A 12,083-nucleotide genomic window follows, 5' to 3' on the forward strand; every position below is an offset into this window, starting at 1 on the left:
TATTATCTCAGCAAATGTCCATAAAATATTGAGTGCTGTCTTATAACTAGGCAGATTGCTTGCCCTGCTGCCCCTAGTAGCTGGCTATTCCAGACTTCCTGCTCAGAGGACTACTACCAATTTCTAACCTCATTTTCCTTGTGTCAGCTTTCTCTTTTTAGCCGAGACACTGCTTCCCTGGTCTTCTGTTTATTCCTAGTATATTGATAGAGTAATTGCTTTCCGCTCAGCCTCTGCTTTGGTATACTAAACAAGCTGAACTCTTTCAGTCTCCTTTTGTGCAATAATGATCACTGATCTCTACATGATTTTGTAATAGCCGCTGTATCCTTGAAGATATCAACCCTCTCTTTCACTCTTGTCTAATATCTCACATTCACTTCTTATCCTGAGGAGTATCTGTACTGTTATTAAACACAATTTCATATTTGGCTCCTGAAAGCATATTAGTATTTGTGGCCATGATTTTTCAGGCATAAGATACAAGATAACCTGTCTAGTGGGAAGTAGTCTCAACAACCTAGCAGTTGTCCTCAGCAGGATTCAAAAGTATAATTTTCTGGTTGCTTCTAAATAAAGGAACAACGTTTACTTTTCTACCTACTAGCTGAACATTTAGTCTTCAGTTTAGTTGTATGTCTCTACTTAGAAATATATGGCTTGCTTGCAGATCTCTAGGCTCCCATAACTTATACTATGCTCCAGTTCTCAGCCAGTGAAGGAACACTTTAAATGAAATTAACTGTATTAAAGAAAAGTATTAATGGCTTTATTAACTTGAAAAAATGTCTATCAACATTTCTACATCAGAAATTTAATTCAAAAAAGAAACTACCCTAAGACCATCCAACAGGCCATAATCTTATTCCTGTTCCACTTGCTTGGTCCCACTGAAGCAGCCATAAATGCTCTCCTGTACAGAGAACCTCCACCAGGCTCAAAGTCTCTTGGGAAACAATGATGTTTAATACCATTTAGTACATGCTTGTGGTATCTAACCTGTGATCAAGGGCCTGAGGGGAGCTTTCAGGAGCTGTAAACACTCTGAAGGGCTATAGAAAGTCCCTTAAATTATACAAGGGAATTGAAGAAAAGACAACATGTCCTCAAGCATTCTGAGTTTTCCCTAAACACCACAAAACTGGGGACAGTATGAAGGCATGGGGGTATGCTTAGAGATGTCTTCTCTTGCATAGAAATTTGGATGTCTGTTTAAATTTTGGAAAATAAATGTAATAATAAAGGAAAAAGGAAGCTGAGATTTATCCATTGAGCTTTTGGTTATGCAGAATATTACAGGTAGAGCAATAAGAATATTACTAATTAGCAGAAATGCGTCAATACAATGAACTTCAGCATTTCAGTATTACAGCAGCAGGAACATTCAGGATGCAAATTCTGGGCAGTTTAAAAGTCCTCTTTCTTATTCCTCCCCAGGTGCTATTCCCACACCTTCCTCTGGTGGTGTTCATATGGGAATTCTTTTCAAGGAGCTGATTTTATGAGAAACCTCACCACCCTTCATTCTGGAATAAGTCAGTCCTCAGATGGTAGAATAACATACCAAAAGTGAGAAAGTCAGTGTTTCAGTGGCCACATACCGAAACCTACTGGCATATTCAGAATAATATTGGAAGCTTTACTGAAATTGCTGGTACAGGTGTTAATGAATCACTACCTCCACCATAAACATAGGATTGAAGCTGTGGGTTTAGTCACATTTTTCTTAGTGATAAAGGCAAAATTTCTGTACCTTGCCCTTTGGACCTACCCTCCAACAGCCTCAGCATTGTGCTAGTTCAACTTTTTTTTTTTTTTTTTTTTAGCTCTACAGTGAATTAGCTTGGTAAATGAAATGGAATAAAAGTAAACCCTCTAAAAGCACAGTGCTACACCGCCTGAAAAAAAAAATTAAAAAAAGAAATATTTCTTTTGTAATTCTAATTAGTGCCTTAATCTGGATCAACCTGCATCCCCACAGACAAATGGGCTAGCAAACAAAGGAGACAACAGTGTACAACCAGCCTTGCTGTTGAGAAAATTGCCTTGTTGAGCTGCATCTTGAGCTTGCCAAATCATTTCATACACTGGTTCACATAAGTGCCCATTAGAGGACAATAATTTCTATAACTATCAGCTTCAGCAAATTTCTGGTTCTGTGATCTAGGGATTAAAACCCCTGTTCCCTAATAATCTCTTGAGCCCCAGTTCCACTCTGGCATGCACACTCAGATTGATCCTTGTGAGATTGAAGTAGGACTCTCAATGGAAATAGTTGCATATCTTTCTGGAAAACAGACCTTCCCTACAAAGCCCGTACAGACCTACCCCAAAAAGTTTGCACATTTTGCAAAAACAAAACAAAAAAAATTCAACTTGCCACTTTCTCCAGAACACAGTGCATGGGATTTTCTTGCATTTTAGATGAAGGCAGACTAAAGCATTCATTAATTATTATGCAATAATTGGATCCACATGAAGGAGTTTGGGTATTTATTGCCTGTGTGCAAGAGTGGTTACTGATGCATAAAACACTACAATGTTACAGAGCAGTGGTTATTTCTATTTCCCTTTTCCTTGCTTACAAGAGCAGCAGCTGACTGTCAGTGTTCTGGAGTAGCAGGCTGTTAAGAGTGTTCATTCTGGCCATGTGAGCTTGGTTCCAGGTGTCCCTGGAGGTGCTCCAGAGTTAGCTATTGCAGAAGGCAGAGTTCTCCCCTTCAGGCCAAGATGGATGAGCAACTTCTGGATTTTTAACCTTATGACTGGTGGACTGCTCTGAGGTGCTATACGTTGATTAGTGTAGCAAGCTGCCAGGCAAATATCCTTTTGCAAAGCACAGTTTGAGGACTTTTTGCTCTTTGGTACTGCAAATTGTAAGATTGTACTGGACAATGAAGCATGTTTGGTTTGCAGTACATGGGATGATTAGTATAGTATGAGTTCGCAGTGTATGAGTGTTTACAACGATACTACAAATATCATTGTAGTACCTGATGATGTCCCATTACAGTACCTGAAATGATAATTCAGGTGGTCTCTGCCGTCCTTGTGTCACATATAAGAAATGCTTTAAATAATACTTTGCACTTAGGGAGACTTTTGTATTGTCTCTAGATGTGTACAACACAAAGTATGTGCAGTCATCAACTAATTCTCCACACCCCAAAATGCAGGCTAATATTACAGATTGGTATTAACTTAGATATTAAAATTACAGATTGCAAAACTGGAAGATAGATAAAATCATCTAGTAAATGGGGGCAGAGACAAGATGAAAATCTAATGCTTCTAACCATGTGTGTATGTCACCTATAGATGTTAGAAACTTCAATAAGCTTTCCCATTAAAATTGTTCTTCAAGGTTTATACTTCTGTTTGACCATAATTTGCAGGGACCATTATAGGATTCATTGTGGCGTAAGGTTGAGGGGTTTTTTATTTATCCTGACAGCAAAAGACAGAACAGCATATTATTTTTGAGACCAGTGTGTCTCAAATTCCTCCTGAGCTCACACTCTTACAGAATTAACATGACTTTTCACATGCCATTTTAAAAACGTGCCTTGAATTTACTTGTAACGTGAATCATCTGGTTTAGATTGCTGTAGGTTTCCTTTCTCCTCCTCACCAAGCTGGTAGTTCTTTGGAAGCTGGTACACACATGGATTTACTACTTATAAATCACCATTTTTATGTATTTCTAGAACATATTGGTGTAAGGGAGAGAATGTAAAGCAAGAATCAGGGAAGTAATGCTTTGCTGTCGTCTACTTAGTGGCAAACTACCAAAGCAGGATCTCAAAGGCAATACCTAGAACAATGCTGTTCCAAGCTTGATGGGCTCCTCTAGGCCACATCTGTAACAAAAATAGATAGTATCAAAAGCTCTTTCCTGAAGGAAGCTTTGCCTTGCCTTTAGTAGTACTAGTTATGTTCTTACTCCCCTTCCCTTTCCCTTCTCAGAAACAAGTTTTCACTGTCATCCAAACTGTGAACAACTCTGCTGTACTAACTTCAACAAATACCTAATACATCTGTATTTCCAGAGGTTTTTTATTATATCAAGCAGGTTTCTGAACACTACAAGCAAAACCGTTATGCACTGCTCATGAAATGCTTTTTTTCCCTGAAAGAAAATACAAGTATACCACATACAAAGTTCATGTACTTCTCAATTTTGGCTTTTTTGCATCTACCATCTTCTATTTTGTTTAGTTCGAAGAAAGAGAAACAATGGGTACCATTAATACCTAGGTCACATAATTACACTTATATTATGCAGAGTTTAGTATAAATAAGTCAGTCTTCTCTCTGGCAGAGACCACAGATGAACTAGCAGACTCTCCAGATTCTGCCAAAGTCCACAACCACATCGATTGCCAAAGTCCACAATCAGATCAATAACCCAGGAGGCTGAGCTCTGTTTGCAGCCAGAAAAATCATCATCTTAGGCACCTCAGAGTGCTGACTCTATAGTATAACCTGGCCAAAGCCTGATTGTATTTAATTTATTGGGGACCATCATCAGGCAACATTGTAAAGAAGTATGACTTCACTTTTGCTAAGTTCTAGACTGATTCTGGAAAATAAGCTACGTTGCTCTCAGCTCATGAAATATATGCAGTATTATCAAACTTTCTTATTTTTCATGTTTTAGTGGGAGGCAGCAGCATTTTGGCAATTTTTGTGAATAGAAGAGGAAGGAAAATACTGAACTGGGAAGAAAAAAAAATGCCAACCCACTATCATAGTTACAGTTGGTTGCTTGTCGACAGTGACAGCTGAACACGTGCATGTTTGAAGAAAATTGTTCACAACAGGAAAAAGTGAGACACATAGGAGCATGACTTACTGTATAAGACAGTTATGGAAGAGAAAGCAAGAAGACAGATGGCTATTTGCCAGATCTGACAGAGCCACCTAAGTGATTTTCATAGATCTTTCAGTTTAAATGCTTTACAAGAGTGCTCCCAAAGCCTTATGCATATCATTGAAGAAGGCAAATAAATATCTCTAGCATTTTCCAATCTAGCAAGAAATCAATAGTCTATCCCTCAACAAAGGTGAGAGGGAAAAAAGAGAGGAGAGGAGAAAGGAAGGAAAGAAGGAAAGAAAGGAAGTTTGAGAATAGGTGAAAACCAGAAAGCGACAGAATCCAAGAGTGCCTGCCATTGGGCAAAGAAAGAAAAGAGAGAAGTAATCTCAATTGCTGCAACTTCATCTGTGGTCTAGTTAAATTCCTTTAACCCTATGTGACACAGCAATTTAAAAGTTTAAGCACAGACTGTAGCCTAAGAAGAGAAACAACTAAGATTTGATACTTACAAAGCAACAAAACATCTTGTTTGAATGAATAGGGACATTTTTACTTACCTGGTCTTCACCTCAGACTTGCTAAGCATGCTATAATCCAGCAGCACAGAAAAGGAGGGCAGATGAAATAGAAATGGGTCTTTTATTTAAATATAGACATTCTATCTCAGATTCTAGCAAACAATATAAGGCAGAAAGGTAGACTTTTTTGCAGAAAGGAAAGTTTCTTAAAAGCTGTCACACAAGAGTAGAAAGTGACAAGACAGGATGGAAGCTGGTGATTTGCCTTTCATTTCAGTAAAGATGGGTTCATTATTCTAAGAGTATTACTTCACTTTCATTCTGATAAGCTGTGTGCCCAGATGCAATATTCGCTACCCATTGATAGCTTGTGTGGGATGGCATTATAATGAAGTTTAGCTCTTCAAACAAAATTATATGCCTTCTCTGAGCACTCAAGAACAGAATGCAAGCAACAGTCTGTCACTTCTCTCAGCATATTTTTTATGTGAAAGCATTGGCTGCACTTATCAAATCACCTTGGTACGAGAGTATACATATATAATTTTCTCTTTTCAAGGCTTCAAGAGTAATATGGAAGAGAACACAAGAAGACAGATGGCTATTTGCCAGACGTGACAGAGCCATCTAAGTGATTTTCATAGATCTTCCAGAATCACACAGAATCACAGAAACATTGAGGTTGGAAAAGACCTCTGAAATCATCTAGTCCAACCCCCTACTCAAAGGATTGTCAACTAAAGCAAGTTTCTTGGGGCCATTTATAGTCAGGTTTTAAATATGTCTAAGGAAGAAGATTCCAAAACATCTTTGGGCACCTGCACAGTAAAAAAGGGGGTTTTCTTACATTTTTATGTCCTGGATTTCAATTTGTGCCTATTTCCTTGTGTCCTTTTGCTGGGTACCACTGAGAAGAGTCTGGCTACATCTTCTTTACCCCCTCCCCCAGCAAGTGCTCTTAATCTATCTTCGTATGAGAGAGCTCTCCAGTTACTTAATAATTTTTGTGGCCCTTCAGTGGACTCAGTCCAGTATATCCATGTTTTTCTTATATTACATGGGAAAATATTTTGCATAATATTTCTTAGGCTACTCATATCTTGAAGATGACTTTGCTATCAAACTTCAGAGGTATTTCATTGTCTGTTCTCAATGCATGTATTTGTAACTGTTCAAAAAGTTAGGTGGGAACTGAACAAGGTATTATCACTTACGCAGGTCAGCATCTAACATACCATGATATTATGCCCATTTATCTCTGCCGTTGGAGGTATCTCAATTCTCAATAGCCTGCTTAGCTACTCTAATCCATAGAGGACTGGAGACCCACTTTGGTGGCCTTTATAGAAGTTATCAGAATAGGACTTTCTTTCAGCTTATCCAGTTAGAACTTTTTAAGAGTTTTGCACTCACCATGAAAAAAAATGGAAGGAACATTTTGGTTAAATTTAGACTAAGTTTTCAGTTTTTTGACTGCAAAATAGAGTTTCTGTTGTTAAATCAAATGAAGGCTACAACCTTAGAAAAATATAAAAATTCTGGTGATGAATCTGCAAGGGACAAGATAGTTCTCTGGTGTTTCATTATCTGTAAGCATAGCTAAGGGTTCAGTTCATGACATGGTTTCTACAACACTGAATTATCTGAGCACTGGACATATATTCTTGGCTTGTGGCAGCGGGTATCTCAAATCAGTTTAGCTTCTGATAGACCCTTCCTCACTCAAACCTAGCATCAATGGCTGAAAACTGGAGTGATTCCCAGGAGAAGGTTGGAATGTGTTAGTGCTCATGAAGAAGGATAAGAAGAAGATGATACATGGCAAAAAAGTTAATGAGGAAAGCTAGAGGACCAGGAAAGAGCAGCATAAATAAAGTAAGTTATTTAAATCCACAGTGTCAATTAGAATTTACAGAATTCTATGGGTGAATGAACATGGGTGAATTGAAGGAAATAAGAGAAATATTTGAACTACTGGCATTTTTGAGAGACATAGTGGGGACAGAAGATGCATGAAGAGATTGGAGAGATTGCCAAACATAATTATGTTTTGAGGCAAAGGAAATCACTGTGACTTTCTGACCAATAATATTACCTACAATAACAGGTAAAGAACTAACATCACTCAAACCCAGTAAATTTCTCAAGATTGCAGAAGAAAAGAAAAAAAAAAAGAAAAAATTATGAGAACGAGTTAGCCTTGGCTCATCACTTACGGCAGTTTTTCACTTAAAGGGCAAAACCCACAGCTGTTATCAATTCATGTAGTGCTATTAATTTGAAAGAACAATGCAAAGTGATACTACAAAAGGATCCTGACTCATGTCCTCTTTTGATCAGATAACAAACAAAATTTGGTGGAGATTTTGGAGCAGGAATAGATTTTTGCTACGGTATTTTCTCATCCAATTAGGAAGAGGATTTATAGCCCAATGGTTGCTCCCAGTCTCTGTGTAAAGCCCTTCCCCGCTTTTCCAAACAACCAACAAGGAAGAAAGGCACATGATACCCAGTCTTTCTGCCGAAGTCAGAGGTCAAACAGAAGGGGAGAAGTCTTTCCTAGACTGATTATGCCCTGTTTTCTTCCTTTCATCAAGGTATTAAGAAAAGGTGGAATTTCCTGGTTTAATCTTCCTTATGACCTGTGAATAAGTGATTGGGGAAGAGATGGCCAAAGCTGCAGAACTGGGGGTGGCAGGAGGGCTTGGAAGACCCAATGGAAGGACTCTGTTTTATATGACAGAACATTCCAGTGTAATAAATGTAACAGTTTAACATTGATCCAGGCCATATGAATATTATCTGTGTCACAAAGTGCTATTCTATTTTACCTTCTCCCGCCTTCAGCCTTTTCATTGCTGCTTTTCTTTGCCTATCATGGCTACCCTATGCTTCCCTATGCAGAACTTTGCTACACATTTTTTCACCTTCTCTGCCAGTACTCTTCTGCCAGTCATCCACCTGACCTCCTTCCATATTCATATTTTCTTTTACTCTCCTTATTCATCCTTGTATTTCCTGTCCATTGTTTGACTGGAGCATTGCTACTGCCTCCTACTTGAAATTATGCCAAATTGCCAATGTTTGAAGTAATTCTTACCTACTTCAATTGGAATCATCACAGCAGCAACTTGATTCGATCATCTTCCCCAAAAAATTATTTTGGGGAGAAAGTTTTTATCAGAGGAAAAACATGTTCTCCTGTTCATGTATGTCCTTAGCTTTATCTTTAGCAGATCCCATATTTCACTGATGTTATCCTCAGGCACAGATGTGCAATTGAAAAGAAAAGGCTTTCCTTGATGTATAAAGCACAAAGAAAGGTTAGCTTTTTTTATGTGGAGGGATACTTGTTTTGCTAATATTGAGTATGAACTTCCCAAGCCACAACTTGCAGCTGTTGCCCTTTTTCCTATCATCTGACTGTACCAAGAGAAGTTCGACTCATCTTAGTTACAATCCTTAAAGCTAGTCATAAGCCACTACTGGATGCCCCTTGACCTCTTTACCAAACCCAACAAGCCCAACTCTCCTTGGAGGTTAGTGCTCTAAGAGACCATCATATTAGTCTTTCACTGAACTATCTCCAATGTATCCACCTTTCTCTTGAACCAGGGGACCCAGCACTGGACACAGAATCAAAGATGCAGTCTCACCAGTGCCAAGTAGAGAGAGAAACATACTTCTCTTGCATTACTGGCCACTTTCCATTTAATGTAGATAATTATACAGTTCACCTTTTATGCAGTGAGAAAGCATGATGAGTCATATTCAGCCTAGCTCCACCCCTACCCCATAACCCCCAGATGCTTTCCATCAGGACTGCTATGCAATTTCTCAGTCTGTACCAATGCACAAGATTATTCCACCTCAAATGCAGACATCTGGATTTCATCCAAGCTAATAACAAAGCTGGCAACAAGTCTGAATCTTCTGAGGGCCAGCACAGTATTATTGCCATGCTCAGCAAGTAGCAAAGCAGTCTCAACCACAGCTGCTATTATTGGAAATCTGAAGTAATAAATGCTTCCCTTTCCATTTTCTCTTCAGCACCATCCCACTCCATTTGTAATACTTTGTGACCTTTACATGTACTTATACATGATATATTTAAATTCAGGAGATGCTTTTGACATCTCCTGGCTTTGCTACAAATGCACTTTTACTGCCATGACGTTTTCTTCATGATAGTAGTCTTTTTCTTGAGATTTAACAAAACAGGGGATCAGAAATATGTTCCCAAGCTCAGTTCCAATGGCCAACTATCACCCTTAGGTAACCACAGATGTCAGCAGGATTTGTATTCACATGTCTGAGGGCAGAATTTGTCCCCTAAACAGTATTGATACCAAACACTTAAATGGTTTAGTAAAAGCAGGCCCCCTTTGTGTAAACTTTAAACAGAACCAATTTTCCTTTCAGTGATTTTTACTTTCAGATAAGTAACTGCACTTTCTGAAACTAACTGCATGTTTTGCAAACAGTGCCTGCGTCTAGGACTGATAGCGCTCGAAGTTATAGTTATCACTGAGGTACTGGTGGGAATGATTTGCAGAAAGGCTCTTGCTTGCGCTTATTCCTGGAGAACCCAAGGTCTCTGCTAAATTCCGTCACTAATTAGGAGTGAAGAGCTGTAGAAGGGCCAAATATAAACAAGCCTTCAAACAACACCCTTGTGTCTTAAAACGACTTGATTCACAACTCTGGCCTACAACTGTGGTGCCAGAGGAAGAGATAAATCCTGCAGAGATAGAACAGTATCTTTTCCTTGGGACGACCTGCATGTGCAACATCTTTGCAACATGAAGGCAGCAACCACGCTTGCACAGAAGCGGGGTCATACAGCGGACAGCATAACTATGGGGGATTACAACCACTAGAGACCACCAGAGACCCCTTCCCCAATTTAGTATGCACGCGCAAAGACAGTTTCAAAATATATTAGCATATGCATAAAGTTTCTTAGAATAGGCGGGATTTTCTTGGAAATTGTATGAATATTCATTTTTTATAATGTATATAATGAGTGTGCTTTTGTCCCTGGGTGTGCATGCTAGGAGGAGAGATCCCCCATGCACCCAGTGCTGCAATAAACCAATGTCAGATTTCTAAACTATCATTTGGTTTGGAGAGTTTTCTTGGTTACTATTTTTCGGTAACAGTATGAAAGCTCATAGTCCTCAAGTTCAGTGTTCATGTGAATTTCAGTATCAACAAGAACTTACACTAAGCCCCGTATTCAAACTGATGGACTGGCCAAGTATCTGTGTGTGCACACACATCTATATGTGTAAACACGCTGCTTTCAGCCTCTTAACTGATATTACTAACTGATCCTTGCAAGGAATAACTTCTACCCATCACTGATTAAAAAGAGTCCAGAAGGACAAACAATTTTCCCTTTGGAATAGAACAGATTAAGCAAATGGTGTATGTTTTCAAAGCAGTTTCTGCAATCACATATAGAACATAAAAGCAGTGAGGACACCAACCATCTGGCAGGTTTCCAGTTCAGGACCAAAACATTCATCCTTATGCTGGAAACCATGAGACTGGAAGGTTTTCCTGGTATCTGTAAAGCATCAGCACCACGTTCAAGGATGAGCAGTCAGGTATCATCTGTGTTGACAAAGAGTTGGAGGAAGACAAGAATAGGTGCAAGGGCAAGTCATGCACTATCTGAAGCAGAAAAAGGAAGGATACATTAAATCTCTGCCTGACAGTTTTGCCAGTTGCTGAGTGCTTTTGAAAATCTGATGCCTCATTTAGCTGACTAAAGAGTGATTGAGCTGTACCAGAAATACAGACCCAGCTGTCAGAGAAAACTGGAAAATATGTCCTGGAGTAGTTTTGAAAAATCTAATTTTTTTTCTTTATATAGAACACTGGTTTATTTTAAAAGATTTAATTAGACTGAGTTTAGCTGCGTCTATCACCTGAAAATAGACAAGACACACTAAAACTATGTAGGTTAGCCCAAAGGCATGCTGACTAAAACTTTGTGCACTCACTAGCCACCACATTCATGACATAGCAGAGAAAAACACTGTGACAAAGACTGCAGACACATTACATTTTTATTTACACATTTTTTCCCTTATCACTCCACCTAGAAATGGAAGCACTTAATGAGAAAGAGTTCCATAGCCTAAGACTCTGAAGGTATACTCTAAAATAGCTTCTGTTGGCAATGGCTATAAGGGTTTTCATGTTTGAAGGGTTTTAAGACCTCCAAGAGCTCTATGAATGTCCCAAAGAAAAGGGGGAATGGCCTGCTTCCACTTCTGTCATTATTTGAGCCTCATGCCTAGAAGGTGTGAAATAAAAGTCTACTTTATAAGCAAAGGAAGTGTGGATGATTATCTAAAAAATTAGCAGTGGTGGGTGTGGAGCTAATGAAAGAACTTGAGATGTTAGGATAAATGTAAGCTGAAGGGAGCAGCAGGAGATCAGAGGCTTGTGAAAAACTGAATGGTCAAGTGGCTCTGCAAAGCATCTCACAGACATCCAGTCTCAAGCTGTATGGCGTGTGTGTCTATAACATACTCTCAAATTCTGAAACCTTTTCATATGGTACTATTGTGCCCTACATTACATACTCTCATTGTCATTTGACATTTCAGCATACCACACAACTTCTGCTTCCCTGGGTTGCTTACTTCTATGTGATTTATTACAAATCCCTGAAATCTATTGCATACTTACTGATCTGTGTCTGAACAAGAACTTGTGAGGGTCATTCAGGT

This window comes from Nyctibius grandis, chromosome 5, assembly GCF_013368605.1.
Source record: "Nyctibius grandis isolate bNycGra1 chromosome 5, bNycGra1.pri, whole genome shotgun sequence".
Classification (NCBI taxonomy): Eukaryota; Metazoa; Chordata; class Aves; order Nyctibiiformes; family Nyctibiidae; genus Nyctibius; species Nyctibius grandis.